The 18,492-nt window shown below is 30.8% G+C and overlaps 1 long non-coding RNA gene across 1 annotated transcript; it reads left to right on the top strand.

The window, feature by feature from the left end:
• Positions 1-2,186: 2,186 nt before the first annotated feature.
• Positions 2,187-8,561, top strand: LOC136230864 (uncharacterized). Its single transcript, XR_010689576.1, has 3 exons — positions 2,187-2,475; positions 2,602-2,644; positions 7,869-8,561. It is a non-coding gene; the product is annotated as an uncharacterized lncRNA (long non-coding RNA).
• Positions 8,562-18,492: the final 9,931 nt, after the last annotated feature.

The raw sequence follows: 18,492 nt of genomic DNA, 5'->3' as shown, positions 1-18,492 counted from the left end.
AACCGAAAACTTTTGATACACACATCGAGTGGAAAATTGTTTGGAATTCTTTGGCTAACCAAGACGTTTTCTATCCCAAAAATACTTCGAGCAAATGGATTAGAGATAATTGTGTCTTCTATTTTCACAAGTATTTGTCTTTTTCGTTGTTTGGTCGGGTGGAAAGTTCAAAGGTCCAAAGCCGTGATTTGTTCGTGCTTGATAGCATATTATTGGCATGATTTTCGAAAATTTACAACGTGCCGCTGCTTCCAATAATAGGCAAGTGCCTATGGGTAATTTAACTACCGGGATTGTTTTGGGTGCACGTGGTGAATTAGCGGATTATCAAAACCTCCCTCATCATGGTAATTTACCTCTTTTGGATGTTTCGGCTCTTCAACGAGCCAATTTAGTGTGTAAACTTGGTCCCCCCCATATTTATATCATATGAAGAACGTGTTAGGCATCTTGTTGCTCGCACGGGTGGAGGAGCTTCTAGTTCCCAAGGTTTAGGTATCGAAGAGGGTGATGATGAAGAAGAAGAAAGTGAGGAGGAAGAGCATGTTGATACACAAGCACAAGCACAAGAATAAGAGCAAGTTCAAGAAGAGCCGAATGTTGATGAACAAGTTGGTTGGCAACAAGTTTTGAACCAAGTGAATGCCCATAACCGTCAAATGAATTTGCGGTTGGATGACATTGTTGAAGACAATCGAGAAATGAGTTCGAGGATTACCGCGGTGGATGCAAACGTCCATAGTTTGAGGAGGGAGCACACGTCAACCCAATGCCGGTTATTTTCATTCTTCCGTCGTCAAGGAGTCGTGACTACACCATCTCCACCGGGTTCACCTTCGCAAGACTAGGTTTTATCTTTTCTTTCTCAACTCATTTATCTTATTATGTTGTTTTTATTAAGTTTGGTACAATGCTTTTATTATTATTAAGTTTGGTACAATTTTTTTATTATGTTGAATGTTTTACTTCAATATTTTTATATCTTATCTCGTATGCTTTATTTCGTACAATTTTTCGTGTTTTATCAATTTTTGCACCAATGAGTACATGGTCCATATTAAGTGTGGGAGGAGATATTTCATATATCGTTTCTATTTTTAAGTATGAATGAATGCAACGGATGAGGATGAATTCCATTTATTTTAGTATAAATGCATGTTGATAACTTTAATTGATACACTAATGCAACATTTGTTTTATGCAAATGCAACACATTTTATGCAACATTGTTTTTTTTTTCAAAAATGACATTTTTAATGCAATTATTATTTTTATAAACTATACATTTTCATATGTTTAAAATATTTAACTTATGATTATTTTTAGGTTATCATTATCGTTAGAAATAATATTTCTATATGGGTAAAAAATTTCAAATTTTTTTACAAATCTCCGAAACGATTTTATCAAAAAACGTCTCGAGTGAGTGTATTTAAGTAAAAAAAATTCTTTATTCTCAATCTCTATTTTATATCATGCAAATCCATGATACAATAAATCTTATTTTCAATTTTCAATTAGCTTTATAGGCATTAAATTGAACTAACAATTTTTTAGCTCGGTTTGATTTCGTCTTACATTAACACCAATTGAAGTTTTTAAGGAAACTTTAGCCATAATACATGTTGAATTTTAAGTCAATATAGGATGAATGTGCTATTTTTCTTTCCCATTTTTAAATTTTCATTTTATAACTCGTGTAAATTAAATCAAGTAGTCGTATTCTTAACTTTTGGCCACGATTGAGACCAACCTTATCACAATCGTGGTATAGCAATGACACACTTTTGGCCACTACAAGAAAATATCAATTTACATATGACATTTTACCAACGACACACATGTTGTTGTTATTAGCAATGAAATACAAACAACTTACTTACGAAATTAATCAGCCAACATTTATAAATAAAATGCCTAGAAAATACAATCGATATACCAAGGATAGAAAATACCAATGGCACATGTTGTTGGCAATTGCAACGACAAATGGATGTCAATGATATGTCGTCTGAAATAGTGACAACATACAAACAAGTTTCATACAAATTATTTAATGGCTAAATTACAAACAACAAACACCAACTACTTACCAACTACTGAAAAATAGAGCACCAAAAAAAAAATTCCCGCTTGTTTCCCTAAAATTTTCCCTCTAAATTTTACTTCCCACTATTTTCCTTTTTCTAAACCTTGTACCTTTTCTGTCATTTCTGGAACCCTAATCCTAAGCCTCTAATTTCTCAATTCCGTCTCTCTCTCTCTCTCTCACAGTTCCAAAAATGAACCCTAATCCTCTATTTAGTTGCAAGCAACGAATCCATTCCAGACCATAACTGTGAGTTTAGCCTTTGCTTTTGCCAAACACCGAATTCTTCTAGACTAGTTGCAGCTATGCACGAACCGATATAAAAAGCAAGAGATAACACCGAAGCCTTCCAGCATGAGGAATGCATCATGGATCAATTTATTTGGGTGAGTAACAATTAAATCCTCTAATTACTTTGATTTGTCGTCATTTGAGTTTCCTATGAAATGATTTTCTTCCTTCTCTGTATTAGTGTTAAACTCTTGACCTTTCTTCATTTTGGGTTTCTTTAGACACCAAATTCAAGCAAAATCGCCTAAACTGTAAAAGTTACAGGTAGAAATTCTTTCTTTCACCTTTTTTCTCTTTGTTAGCCATGATTTTCAGCTTTCATTTTCATGGTTGCCTGTAATGTGTTTGTTATAATGATGTAAGGATGTGAGAAGATGCTTTGGGTTCAACTGATATGCTTAAATTGGGGAAAATGTATGGGTTGTGATTAATATGATTTTTGGGTATTTATTTGAATTATCTTTATTTGTGTTCCTGGTTACGGTTTAATAATTTTTACTCTTAAAATGTAAAATAGGAGAAGCTTTCATTTTGATCTCCACTGTTATATCTTCATTTTGAAGCTCTTGAATTTTCATTACAAGGTTAGTGTAATTGTAGTTTGAGAAGAAACAGAGTTAATCATTATGCCTTGCTTATTCAATCATGTTATTTCTTGACTCTCGAATTTTGATCTCAATAATGTTCTAATGGTAATGGTATTATATGAATGGTTTGATCTCAATCATATTATGGGTTGATTGTGATACTTTGAACTTGTCATTTGCTAGAAAAGTGTTATAGCCCGGGCAAAGTCCTCAAAAAATTTCCCTTTTAAGCATTGTATGATGAACAAGGAGAGTTATATTATTTTAGGCTCCAGTACAAAATCCTTCAAACAAGAACCTTTCATAATTGGTTGCCTCTAACTTTGCCCATGCAACAATCTGTCTACCATCAGCAGTTAAACCAGCAACAACCTTTTAGAAGACAGATAGATAGAATTAGAAGCTTGATTGTATGCAAGCTTGTAGCCATTAGAACATCTAGGAAATGTAAATGTTGTCCAAGACAATTACTACTTGTAATTGTTGTTATAAGCATAGAAAAACGTTGGAAGCTAGACTAATAAACTTAGGATATATAGAAACACAAAGTGTTGAATTGATTATTTTGTATGACTCTCGTGTTTTTTATTTCATTGGAAGACATAAATATTTGGATTGTTCATGTTTATGGAAAGGTTTTATTATGAACCTAGCTTTCCCCATGTAGTTGTGTTCTAGTGGTACATGCATCTACTAATTTGTGAAAGCTGGACAGAAATACCAAACGTAACAATCTTGTAGAAAATATTATGATCAAAAGGTGAACAAAATCCATTGCCATGAGCTTTTATGCATACTAACAGTTTATCCGATGGTCTGGTGTATTTTCTATCTCTTTAGATTTCAGTTCAGTCACCTATACAAATGTGTGTTGGAGTGTCTAATTTTCTTGCTTTCTAGAAATAGTATGATTGCCTACTAGTGTTGTAGGATCTCTATATCAATTTTTCCTAAGTTGGTTAATTTTTCTGTTTTTCCCTTTTTAGATATTGAGTGGTCTCAATTTTTCAATGTATGAATGTTCATGAAGATTTTACTGCAATAATTTAAGAATGAATTATAACAGCAATAATACTATAATCTTTACCGTAAATCAGATTCGGCTATTTACTGAACTTTCTAGTCCGTTTATTCTAGGTTTTAAGAGTTTTTTTATTACTTTTCAAACATAAAAGTGTTCTTCTAGTGCATTGAATAGATAATAAAACATCTCCCAAGTTAAAATGAACTTGGGAGATGTTTTATTACCTTTATGTATAATGTCATATTACTCTAATTAATAAAACATCTCCCAAGTTAAACATAATGTACATAATAGCCTAATAAACAAAGATGCATCCCATCGTTTCCAGGAACTCCTGTGACCTATTGAATATATCTCATTAGCTTACTAACAGTGATATATTGATGCTCTTAACTTTTAAATCATACCCTTCAACTTTCCTAACTTCTAAATCATATGCCTTTAATTTGTCTAAATCTCTACTATGTCACTTAAAAATTAAAAAATTAATTGTATCACTTTAAATAAATTTCAAAGGAGCAATCCAATTATTTAAGGGTTAAGGTATCAAAATAGGCCTATGGTTTTTGGGAAGTATCAATTTAGGCTCCATGTACAAAATAGCACCAATATAGGCTTAAAGTTTAAAAAAGGTACCGATTTAGGCCTCGAGAACGGATTAGACACGTCATTCCTAATACTCGGTTAAGTTCCGATTTCTCCTTCCACGTACAATTGACAGAACATAACGGAGTAATATCAATGACGTGTCTCATTCCGTTATCGAGACCTAAATTGAAACCATTTTTTAATCGTTAAGTATGTATTGGTGCTATTTTATAAGTGGAGCCTAAGTTAATACTTTCCTAAAAACCATAGACCTATTTTGGTACCTTATCCCATTATTTAACAACGAATGTTAAGCCTATATAATAAGGTATAACAAATTATTGGCATTCACACGAGGAATATATCATGTGAGGTGTGTTTACTCAGGCAAAATGTGCATTTGGTAGCCGAGTTATGAAAAGTCAAAATATGTGGCACTAAAAGCAAAAGCAGCAGGCCATCACTTCATCCTTCCTACTCCAATTTATCAATTCAAAGCCTTCAATTATGTCAATTCAAATGGGTCTCACACATTAAACTTAACCTTAACTCATTCTGTATTATTTCTAATCATGCTCATATCTTCCCAAGTAATAAAACATCATATATGTGATAAAACATCTCTATTTTATTAGGCCATTATGTACATTATACATACAAGTGTTTTATTAATTACTGAACTTCGGAGATGTTTTATTTTATCCCTGCTGTTGTTGGTATACTGCGATTTTATTGAATATAGAGTTGTGGAAAGAATCCGAGTCTATGGAAATATTAGTTTATGTTAACTAATGTATTAGTCCTCACTTTTAGCTTACATTATTGTTTTTGTGTTAACTTTGGGTTTTTGATCCATTTATAAATAAGGATTTGTATTAAAATATTTCTTTTATTTTTATGCTTGCACTTTTGTTTTTGTTTTTTCTTAGTTGATGGTTGTATACATCATATTCATTTCCATAGAGATTCTGCATTACTAGGACCTATACTAATAAGAAATCATGTGTTTAATCTGTAAATTTATAGATGTTTGAGATAAGAGCTTATTTTAACGTTATTCTTTAATAAATAGGAATACCAATTTCTCAACTAAATAACTTCATTTTTGTTTGAGATAAGAGAACTGCATTATGTTGAATTTGTCAAATAAAAAAGTGTGGGATGATGCCATGTAAAAATTTATGAGTTTGTCAAAGAACTGCATTATGTTGAATTCCTTTTTATGTTTCCCTCATAAATCCATCTTTTTTAGATCATACATATAAAAATTTCATTCCAAATTGTGCAAAATGTAATGTAAAATTTCTCCGAAAAAGCAAAAAGAGAAACAAAGAGTTCACAAGCATCTGGTCCATCTCTCTACATTATATGATATCGTTTGTTTGTTTTCCATCTCTTTGTTTCTTATGGAAGCTGTCTGCTGCTTTAGTTACTGTTCATATTATCATAGGAAGTATGACACGGATATTCATACGGCTACGTGTACAACGAGTTCATGTACACGTACACGTAATGTAAAATTTCTCCGAAAAAACAGAAAGAGAAACAGAGAGTTCACAGTCATATGGTCCATCTCGTTGCATTATATATCATATTGTTTGTTTGTTTTCCATCTTTTTGTTTCTTATGGAAGCTGCCTGCTGCTTTAGTTACTGTTCATATTATCATAGGAAGCATGACACGGATATTCATACGAGTACATGTACGAGGAGTTCACGTACACATACACGTAATGTAAAATTTCTCCGAAAAAACAGGAAGAGAAACAGAGAGTTCACAGGCATCTGGTCCATCTCTCTACATTATATCATATTGTTTGTTTGTTTTCCATCTCCTTATTTCTTATGGAAGCTGCCTGCTGCTTTAGTTACTGTTCATATTATCACAGGAAGCATGATATGGATATTTATACGGGTACGTGTACGGCGACGTTTGTCGCATATGATTGATTTGTGTGTCGTCCTTGAAACACACTTTATTTGGGTGATTTGTATTATGAATGAGTGGTCACTCATATCAGAAACTTACAAACTTGTAAATTTGTGTAAATAAACTTATTTGGTGGTCTTTTGGGTTCAGTTTTCAATTCAGCCTAATGTGAATGCCTTTAGATGACACAAGAAGAATATATATGGTACCATCCTAGCACATAGACAAACACATCTAGCAAGTTATGGGTAGATAGATATCAAGACAACTATTATCTTCTGATGCAGTATATATAGTGGAATATGTGTGTCTTACCAATTTTCCATCCTCAAATCCATGAGAGAGGTGATACTTTTGGTAATTTTATGGAACATTATGTAAAGTGAAGGGAATATAGCATTCAGTTTGTTTTGTTCGAGTCCCCACCCACCACACCACACCACTACTTCTTCTACCTCTTTAACCCTTAATCATCAACCACTCACACAAGTTCCTTCCTATCATTCTCTCTTCACATTTATTGAAGTGTGTCATTAATGGCTTCCTTTAGTTCATTCTGGGCAAGTTTGATGATTTTCATGGCTTATTTTTCATCACTTGCTTTAACTTTAGTCAATACATGTACACTAATTATCTACCATAATCAGCAGCTCCAGCATTTATGCCTTATTCTCATGCTCCTGCTTTATCACCAAACATTGAGCCTGTTTTCCCAATAGATGGAGCTCGTGTTCCTTCTCCTTTTGATTCATCATTTCCAACCATTCCTTCAACCCTAAGCCCTCCAAATCTAGATGTAATTGACTAAGTTGCTCATTCTTTCTCTATTTATCCATCTGCCTCTTTGCCGTCTGCTTCTTCTGCAACTCCTCCTCCTAATTTTGTTTTTTCTCTTGGCTTGATAGCTTTTTGAATTTTGAGTTTTCTGCTTCATTACTGTATTAGTCACTATTCCACTTGTTTCATTTTATTTATTATATAATTGATATGCTATATATAAATAAATATATTATAGTTATCTCCCAGTAATGGAAAAATGTCAATTGACATTAAAAGTTATAACAAACTTAATTGAATTCATTGAATTTTACTTTATTTGCTGTCAAATGCCAAAGAAATGGTTTTTTATATTGTCATTCTTGTACTTCCTTAATGGAGACTCTTACTATACTTCAATTTTATGTCCTCCAGTTTTGCAGGTTAGTAAAGATTTCTACCCAAATTATTACTATGATCTTTTTAGCCCTTGTCTATAGAGTAATTAGACCACTAATTAATTGGAATCTAATGCAGAGTTGAATAATTGAATTTTTTCTCTGTTTGTTGTCCCATATTCAACCAAAGTTTCTATTTTATGTAGGCAAGAGAATTGGGTCAAGAACCTACGTTGCATGAGATTTTCGTAAAGACCCACACCTTAAAGAAGGATAGCCAAACGTTTGCGGATGATAAAGCACGTCAAGTTAACGTGAGTAATAGCATAAATATTAATACTTTCATGATATACTTGTTCATATGTTCTTGTATGATAAATTAACTAATTAAATTTCAATGTATATATCGTGTTGTTGCTTTACGTCAACAACGTTTGGATGCACAAGACGACAATGGGGAGTTAGATGAAAGCCAAGTATTCATAGAGTCTGCAACCGGGAAAAGAAAGGATAGAATTTATGGTATTGGATCAGTGGCTTGTTTATATAGCAATATCAGTGGTGCTACTTCTGAATATGCTGCTCAATTAGAGCAAGAGGTTGGAGATTTGAAAGAAAAATATGGCTCCATACAGGAAGAACTAACTCAGTTATGATGAGCAAATTAATCGTAATGATGAACGATTTAGAGAATTGATTCGAGAAATGGTTTCTAACCTTTTTACAAATTAGACCGGACAAAGTTCTGAGAGTAGGCCACCTTTAACTCCTCATCCTTAGTAACCTATTGCTTTTTGTTAGCTTGATTGTTCTATCTTTTTGCTACATTATGGTTGTGATTTTGAAATAGTTCATATCACTTTCAAAACTCTAGCCCTTTAAGCTCCAAAAACTAGAATATTGGAGTAATTTTGGATATATTTTTTGATTATTTTAGGTATATTATATGATTAGCTTAATTACTTTATTATTATTTTTATTATTTTGTTGCATGGGATATTATTTATTAGTTATAGAATTATTCAAAACTTAATATAATATATAAAGTTGATGATTTATCAGGTATATATATATATATATAGCAACAACTTACCAACAACATTGTTATTAACTTAAGATATATGTTACCAACGACGGTATTACAGACGACTTTCATACGATTCAATTTAGCAACAACTTACCGACAACACGAGTTAGCAACGACATAGCAACGAAAGAATTACCGACAACTTACAAACGATATATGTTTCTAAATTGGCACAAAATACTATTTACCGACCGCCCACTGATGACAAAGTTGACGCTATTTTTCCCGCCAATTAATTTGGCGCCAAATTCAATTTGAAGATTTGTCGTTTAACGATGACTTAACGACAACATACGTTGTGTCCAATAACGACACCGATTAATTCTTTTGCTTGGTCACTTACAACTTACAAACGACAATGTCGTCGCTAATGCCAACGACATTGATTTTGTCGTCGATAACCATTTTCCCAACAAGCAATCTGACTATGACATAAGTTTCATTTGTATGTATGAGAATATCAGCGCACCGATACGAGGAGACAGGAACGGAGCGAGACCGAGAGGAACAACCCGTGTTGCGATTGAGATTCCCATATCTCGGTCGCGACACGCTAAAATAAGACACGGAGACGAAGTCGTTCTGAGGAAAAAATTACTCCCTAGGTCGCAACTGAGATTTCAGAATCTCGGTACGACCAACAGTCAATTCAGCACTGCTTTCACATGTCAAAAATTCAAGAAACGCGTCTGTTCGGGTGGATAGAAACGTCTCTTCACAGCGGACACGACTCTTCAACATCTATAAATAGAGAGTTGATTTCAGAGTCCAAAGAGTTGGTTAATTAAGATTTTAGAGAGCAGATATAATGTTGAGATTCTGAGTCAGAAAAGACTCAGAGATTAGTTTTCAATTTTGTAAAGCAAACTTGTTGTACACAAGATTTTTCTTAGATTATTACAAACACAGTAGCGATTAAGTTTAGATTAAGAATTGTTCGAAGACAAGTTCTCATTCTGGTAGTAGATCGGACAATCTCTATTCCGAAGTTTCAACGAGAAGAACTAACGGCTGAAGCACCCCAGGGTCTGACAAACCTACGAAGTTTGAGGAAAGGATTGACAACCCGGAACTCAAATTAGTTAAAATGCTATCCATGTTTATTTTTCTCTATTAACTTGTGAAGATTCACAATTCTATAATAAAACGTTTACTTTATTCAATAAATATTTTTGTTGTTACTTTGATGTTACCTTCGAAGTAAAGTTCTAGTGTTTTCATTAAAACGTATTTAATTTCATATAATTACAAGGAAACTTAGTTGAACACTTGAAAGGATTAGTTTTTATGGAAGATATGATCGTTGAGTCGGCTTATCGAAAATAAATACCAATTTGATTAAGGTAAAAATCTGCTCCGATCCAGAGAGATTTCTACGGTTCAAAGCTTGTTAATTGAATGAATTTACGATTTATTACATACCCATAATCTTTCCAAAGTTAAAGTTGTTTTCTTTGCTTAATGCAAATGAGTTTTATACTTTTCTTACTTTAAACACTAAAGTTTCTGTCTCGTAATCAAATCTCGAGACAGAATTGTATCCTAATTTTCAACATATATTTCTCATCCGATTCTGATTAATTCAATTCAATCCAATTCAATTAAACGATTTTCCATAATATAAACCTAAAGACGTAATTTAAAACTGTATTAAAATAAGTTTTCATGAAAAAACGTTCCCTGTGGGATCGATATCTTTTTATTACTACAAGCGAAACCGTGCACTTGTGGAAATCGCTCAACAACACTTTATGGTCACTTAAATAAACTTCGGGGCTTCTTTTATTTAACTTAATTAGTTCTGATAAAAAAAAATTAATGCCTTTACATAGTTAAATGTACTATATCTTATAAAACAGATGATAATGAATGATTCATTTACAACTGCTTTATATCATATAACAATTGACTATAGGACATTAAACCCCAACAATTAAAGCTTAACAACAACTCTCACGAAAGGCACAAATGTGGCTACAAAATCTACAGTTATATACACACATTCTTGAGTTGAACCTTCTTTTAGACTCGCATTCTTCACAAAATTAAAGCACCTGTATAAATTAAGAAAATATGCAACAAATACAAAATGAACCAAAATTATCACTTTGTATAAGAAAAATAACAGAGACAACATGAACCAAAACTAATACTTATATTACACCTTGAATTAATATGTACAATATTGTTTACATCAAAGCTTAACAATAATTATCATTAAAAGCACAAATTTCTAACCAAAATAACAACTAAAACCTATAATCAATATATGGAAGAGTTCTCAATGGAGAGTCTCCGTCAATTGAGACTAATATATTCTAATTAAATAACCTGCTATAGCAGGTTACCTAAAGGCATATTTCTCTCTCTATAATAAATGATTTGACCTTATTAATATTTTTAGATAAAAAGTCCTCAAAATTATCTATTCACTCTCTCATTAATTATTATACATTGAATTCAACAAAAAGAAAGCTACGATTAAGTTTTACATAAACTGTATATTTGTAAGCTTTCCTTTTTTTTCTCCTTTAAATACACAATTTTCATGTTTTTTTTCATTTTTATTCAATACATTATTTTCAATAGTTTCTTCTATTTTTTGATAATTTTTCGTTACATGGTTGTCATCTAAACTTTTGACAATTTTGATTTGGAACGTTTATATGTTACTCTTTATTATAATTTTCAAATTTAATAAGAAAAAGTGAAGTCAAATTTATTATTTTTCTTTTTTTTTTGTTTACATATAAACATAAATAAATAGAATAAGTTATAAATTTACACTACAAAAAAGGGTCTATTACGACACTTTTTACGCTTTTTGACATGTGTCACCATATTTCAAAATTTAGAATGCTTATGTATTTGTGTCGTCTATATTGTCACTTAACGACACTTTTTATTATACGTTGGCTTTTCTAAAAAAAACTATGCTTTTAAGAAAAGCATCGTCATTTTTACAGAATTAAAGACAATTTAAAATATACGTTGTGAAAATGTGTCTCCTTATTTGAATAGATTTTTATTTTTTATCTCCGTATTTAAAATTCAACCACGCTTGTTAATTTGTGTCGCCTTTTCACTATAAAAAATGGTCTATTACGACACTTTTTTAACGATGTCTTTTGATATGTGTCTCCATATTAAAAATTTAGCTATGCTTTTTGTATTTGTGTCGATCTTTATTGTCACTTAACGATACTTTTTATTATATGTTGGCATTTTTAGAAAAGTAACTACGTTTTTTTTAAAAACAGTGCCATTTTTTAAAAATTAGAGACGGTTTAGAATTTGCATCGTTAAAAAGTGTCTGGGTATTTTTTTATATTTTATCTCCGTATTTAAAATTCAATCACACTTTTAAATTGTGTTGCCAATTATAATAATTGAATGACACTTTTAATTCTTATGATGGCAATTTTAAAAATTTAACTACACATCTTGAAAAAAGCGTGTTATTTCTTAAAAATTAAAGATGTATTAAATTTTGTGTTATTAAGTATTTTAATTTGAAGGCACTTTTTAATATATATATATATATATATATATATATATATATATATATATATATAGATGGGATGTAAAATTCAAGAATTAAAAAAAAATATAAATATAAAAGATATATTTAAAAAGCATGTAATAATAAGTTCATTTGGCTCCTCATTTTCAGCTTCCATCCCCTTCTCTCATCCCACATTAACTCCCCCTCCAATACAATTTGGGGACTCAATTAATTTCATCTCCGCACTAACTCTCATCTTCTCTTCCAACTTTAACGAAGAAAACCTTCTCTTATCAGCGTTCAATTAATTTCATCTGCTCTAATTTCTCGCATATGCTATGTTCCATTCCCTTTCTCGCTGGTTCCCTCACACCGACTAATGGTTCGTACTTGCTTTGATTTTGATAGCAGTACCACCACACTCATAGTCACAGAGGTAGGTTGTTATCTACTTGCTTTGATTTAGGTTTTTGAATGTTTTCTTTTCTTTGATTTTGGGTATTTCTAGATTAGTGGTTGAATTTGATACATGCATATTTTGATTTAGGGTATCATTGTTTCCCTTTTTTAATCAGGTGGATGGTTTGAATGAGCACCAGGTGAAGCTTTGTAGGTAAAGAGAGGCAAAAATTGGGATGAAAGAATTGTGTCATTTTTAGACATTTTTCGGTGCTAACTTTCTTCTCATGTGGAATTTTCTTGTGGGATTTGTTTTGCCATTGCTACTCTTTACATGTGAATTTTTCGTGGTTTAGTAATCAGTATGACAATTAATTAGTTCAACTTCAACTTTCTCTTCGACTCTTAGCTTAGAGGTCACTGTGCTAATGCTGATGTATTTCCTCTTTTGGTCTCTGAATTCAAATTTTGATCATTTTTATGGTATTATGCTTCTTTTTTTTATGTTATTGTTTTTGTATTTTATGTCTCCAACGTGATAAAATAGCCACTAAGGTAGGGGGACATAGAGGTCATATAACTAGTATGAGTAGTTATACTTTATTTGAACTGTTATTTTAGAGTGCTTGCTATGTTTTTTTACTTGCTACATGAAATGCAATTCGTGGTTTGTAATATATGCAATTTTTCGTTTTCTTAGAAATGTTCCCGATCTTATTTGTGAATTTACTTGTGTTTGTAATTTACAATCCTGAAACTGAGTAATAGGTGCTGATAAATACATGTAGGTATTCTTGACTGATAGTATCAAGCTATGATGTACGGAAACGGAAACGAAACAGAAACGAATACCGAAAAATGTTATTTCAAAGAAAAATTAATTAGAAAATGGTAATGGAAACGGAAACATATACAAAACGTAGAAACGCTAATGAAAAAGAGTTTCCATGCAACATAGGTATCAAGCATAATCTGTTATTTTAAACCTTTGCCTCTCACATGCCATCAGTGATCACAAAAGTTGAAATGGAAATCCTAAAAAATATCATTCTAGAATTTTTTTATGTTCACTAGAGTGACAAATCATTTGAAGAATAGTTGACTAGTTTTGCTTATTGTACTAGCTATTTGGTTTTCTTAAGAACATTAATTCCAATTATGATAGTTATCAGATTGTATCTAAGTAGCTGGAGTTTTATTTGGCAGTACTGATGCATTAGTAAATATGTAAATTTTATATAATTCATAGAATTCACATGTCAATCAATACACATGCACACATATGCTTGTCTCTATATTTCTTTCCACATTTTTATTCCACGTTTACAAATGAAAAAAGTATTTTTGTGCATATAAAATGGATTTAACATTCTAGTATCTGATATTATGCTGGACTTAAATAGGAGAGGTAGAGGAGGAACTGTTGATTATTATGGATCCTTATTAACTCAAATCTCAGAGTGAATGAAGTTCTGAAAAGATATGACCGTCACATTCCACAGGTTGTTCATCCAATTGCTGATGCACATAGAAAAAATCAAATTCAATTGTGTTTCAATGAGTAACTTTTCTTTTTATTGTCAACAATGACTTAGTTGATCTTTTATAGAAGAAGATACCAACTTTTGTAGTAGAAACCAGTATTTTGGTTGTATATACGCATTTATATTTGTCTTGTAGATATTCATGTTAGAAATATATTCAAACTAGCTCCACTTTGTTTTTTATGCTCTCTTTTAATGTTTTGTTTTTCTAGCAATTAAGTGTTGTTGAAATAGGGATGTATAATTATGTGTATTAAATATTAAAATGTCATTGAATTTGGGACGTAATGGATCTAGATATAGCTAAGTGTAGACATTTTTTAATAAGATGTCATTAATTTGAAGATGCTTTTAAATTAAAATGTCGAGGTATTTAAGACGGTATTAATATTTTCTGAAGCGAAATAACGTCATAACAAATATTATATGTCGTTCAATTTACGACGTTTTATTAAAACATAGTGAAAATGTTTGAAATTGAAAATAAATAATATAAAAAAACCACGACGCTAAAAACGTAAGCGTTGGAAACATGACAACGCTTATATGCGGTATGTCATCGTACTGAATTTACCTACAAAATTTTTTATGCGTCGTTAAAATTAATGACACGCGATTTAATGACGCTTGTGACGACGCTTTGAAAAGCGTTGGTAAGCATTTAGGGACGTCGAAAAACATCGTTAAACCCTAAATTTTAACATCGTAATAGATTATTTTTTTATAGTGTTAGCTCTATAGTTATTAGGGATAAGTTGTAAAAATAATCCTAACATTTACAACTAGGAGCAATTTTACCCTTAAAATTTAAAATGATGCAATTTTACCCCTAACATTGGCAATCAAGAGCAATTTTACTCTTAACGTTGTCAAGTTGGGTCAATTTGAGAAATAGTCATAAAACATGTATATTTTGTTCCTTATTCTGCACCAATTGCATATCGGTTCATTTAAAAAAAAGTTTCATATTTTATGTGATTTAATAATAGGATTGGAGATTAATATCTAGAATTTCGGCGGAATATTTTGAATTTTCTTGTCCAACTCATGCAATAGACAATATATTATTTTAATTTTTTTTAATAAGAAATTTCATGTCTAATCATATGTTTATGATCGGTTACTAATTAGTGATAAAAATGACTCACATGTGATGTGTAGATGACAAGATTAACGACCGAAAAAACATTTTGATGAATTATTTAGAAAATGGTAATGGAAACGGAAACATATACAAAACGTAGAAACGCTAATGAAAAAGAGTTTCCATGCAACATAGGTATCAAGCATAACCTGTTATTTTAAACCTTTGCCTCTCACATGCCATCAGTGATCACAAAAGTTGAAATGGAAATCCTAAAAAATATCATTCTAGAATTTTTTTATGTTCACTAGAGTGACAAATCATTTGAAGAATAGTTGACTAGTTTTGCTTATTGTACTAGCTATTTGGTTTTCTTAAGAACATTAATTCCAATTATGATAGTTATCAGATTGTATCTAAGTAGCTGGAGTTTTATTTGGCAGTACTGATGCATTAGTAAATATGTAAATTTTATATAATTCATAGAATTCACATGTCAATCAATACACATGCACACATATGCTTGTCTCTATATTTCTTTCCACATTTTTATTCCACGTTTACAAATGAAAAAAGTATTTTTGTGCATATAAAATGGATTTAACATTCTAGTATCTGATATTATGCTGGACTTAAATAGGAGAGGTAGAGGAGGAACTGTTGATTATTATGGATCCTTATTAACTCAAATCTCAGAGTGAATGAAGTTCTGAAAAGATATGACCGTCACATTCCACAGGTTGTTCATCCAATTGCTGATGCACATAGAAAAAATCAAATTCAATTGTGTTTCAATGAGTAACTTTTCTTTTTATTGTCAACAATGACTTAGTTGATCTTTTATAGAAGAAGATACCAACTTTTGTAGTAGAAACCAGTATTTTGGTTGTATATACGCATTTATATTTGTCTTGTAGATATTCATGTTAGAAATATATTCAAACTAGCTCCACTTTGTTTTTTATGCTCTCTTTTAATGTTTTGTTTTTCTAGCAATTAAGTGTTGTTGAAATAGGGATGTATAATTATGTGTATTAAATATTAAAATGTCATTGAATTTGGGACGTAATGGATCTAGATATAGCTAAGTGTAGACATTTTTTAATAAGATGTCATTAATTTGAAGATGCTTTTAAATTAAAATGTCGAGGTATTTAAGACGGTATTAATATTTTCTGAAGCGAAATAACGTCATAACAAATATTATATGTCGTTCAATTTACGACGTTTTATTAAAACATAGTGAAAATGTTTGAAATTGAAAATAAATAATATAAAAAAACCACGACGCTAAAAACGTAAGCGTTGGAAACATGACAACGCTTATATGCGGTATGTCATCGTACTGAATTTACCTACAAAATTTTTTATGCGTCGTTAAAATTAATGACACGCGATTTAATGACGCTTGTGACGACGCTTTGAAAAGCGTTGGTAAGCATTTAGGGACGTCGAAAAACATCGTTAAACCCTAAATTTTAACATCGTAATAGATTATTTTTTTATAGTGTTAGCTCTATAGTTATTAGGGATAAGTTGTAAAAATAATCCTAACATTTACAACTAGGAGCAATTTTACCCTTAAAATTTAAAATGATGCAATTTTACCCCTAACATTGGCAATCAAGAGCAATTTTACTCTTAACGTTGTCAAGTTGGGTCAATTTGAGAAATAGTCATAAAACATGTATATTTTGTTCCTTATTCTGCACCAATTGCATATCGGTTCATTTAAAAAAAAGTTTCATATTTTATGTGATTTAATAATAGGATTGGAGATTAATATCTAGAATTTCGGCGGAATATTTTGAATTTTCTTGTCCAACTCATGCAATAGACAATATATTATTTTAATTTTTTTTAATAAGAAATTTCATGTCTAATCATATGTTTATGATCGGTTACTAATTAGTGATAAAAATGACTCACATGTGATGTGTAGATGACAAGATTAACGACCGAAAAAACATTTTGATGAATTATTTTTCAAATTGACCCAACTTGTCAACATTAAGGATAAAATTGCTCTTGACTGTCAACGTTATGGGTAAAATTGCTCCAGGCTGTAAACGTTAGGGGATATTTTTGCACCTTATCCCTAAGTATTGGGTGAGAGAGGATTTATCCCCCATGTATAAAATAGTGCAATCTTAAATCTAACGCTTATCATATGGTGCAATTTCAAACCTCATTACAAGTCAATATGTGAGTACGGACCTACGGTTTTGGTGATATAAGCGGCTTTACCCAGTAAAGGTAGAAGCATAATCGAGTTTTGTATTGCGAGGATTTTAATTATACGCATAATATTTTTTTTACAAATTTAATGGTTTTTAATTGTAAAATAACAACTTTATTTAAATTAAGTCTCACTTTACGTAAAGTTTAAATATTTCACGTAAAACTTGTTTTTTTTCTAAAGTTAAAGATGTATTTTTTTTTGTAAAAAATATAACTTTACGTAAATTATGTCTAAAAATGGAAGATTTAGGTAAAATTCAAAGATTCTATGTAAAACTTGATTTTTCACAATGTTAATAATTTTTTAAAATACAATTTTTACGTAAATTATGTCTAAAAATAAATGATTTATATAAAGTTTAAATGTGAAATTCGTTTTTTCACAAAGCTAATGTTTTTTTTAAATAACAACTTTACCTAAATCAAGTCCAATTTTATGTAAAATATGTTTAACGATAAAGGATTTACGTAACGTTCAAAGGTTAAACAAACAAAAACAACAGTAAAATTTTACGTTACGTTACATTACATTTAGGGATTGCCTCAATGATTGTTTATAAATAAATGAAAGCTTAAAGAAACTAAAAATAACATAAGAATTTACAAATTAAGCTTACAAACCTAAGGATTTATAAGTTGAGCTTACAATCCTAATGATATGGATTTATAAATTGAGCTTACAATCCTAAGGATTTATAAACTGAGCTTATATTTATTTCGCTACGTTAGGGATTGCAAGCTCAATGATTGTTTATAAATAAATGAAAGCTTATATTTATTACGTTACGTTACGTTACATTACTTTTGTGTGAGGATATAAATCAATTGCATGGAGGGAGTATTATTTAATACAACATCTAAATAGATGACATTACACATTATTGTTGTCATTAATGTGGCATTAGAATATATGAATAGTAGAGATTGTAAGCTTAATGACTGTTTATAAATAAATGAAAGCTTAAAGAAA

The sequence above is a fragment of the Euphorbia lathyris genome, chromosome 5, assembly GCF_963576675.1.
Source record: "Euphorbia lathyris chromosome 5, ddEupLath1.1, whole genome shotgun sequence".
NCBI classification, from domain to species: Eukaryota; Viridiplantae; Streptophyta; class Magnoliopsida; order Malpighiales; family Euphorbiaceae; genus Euphorbia; species Euphorbia lathyris.
Note: the sequence above shows the minus strand (reverse complement) of the source record. Positions and strands in the feature narration are given on the sequence as shown.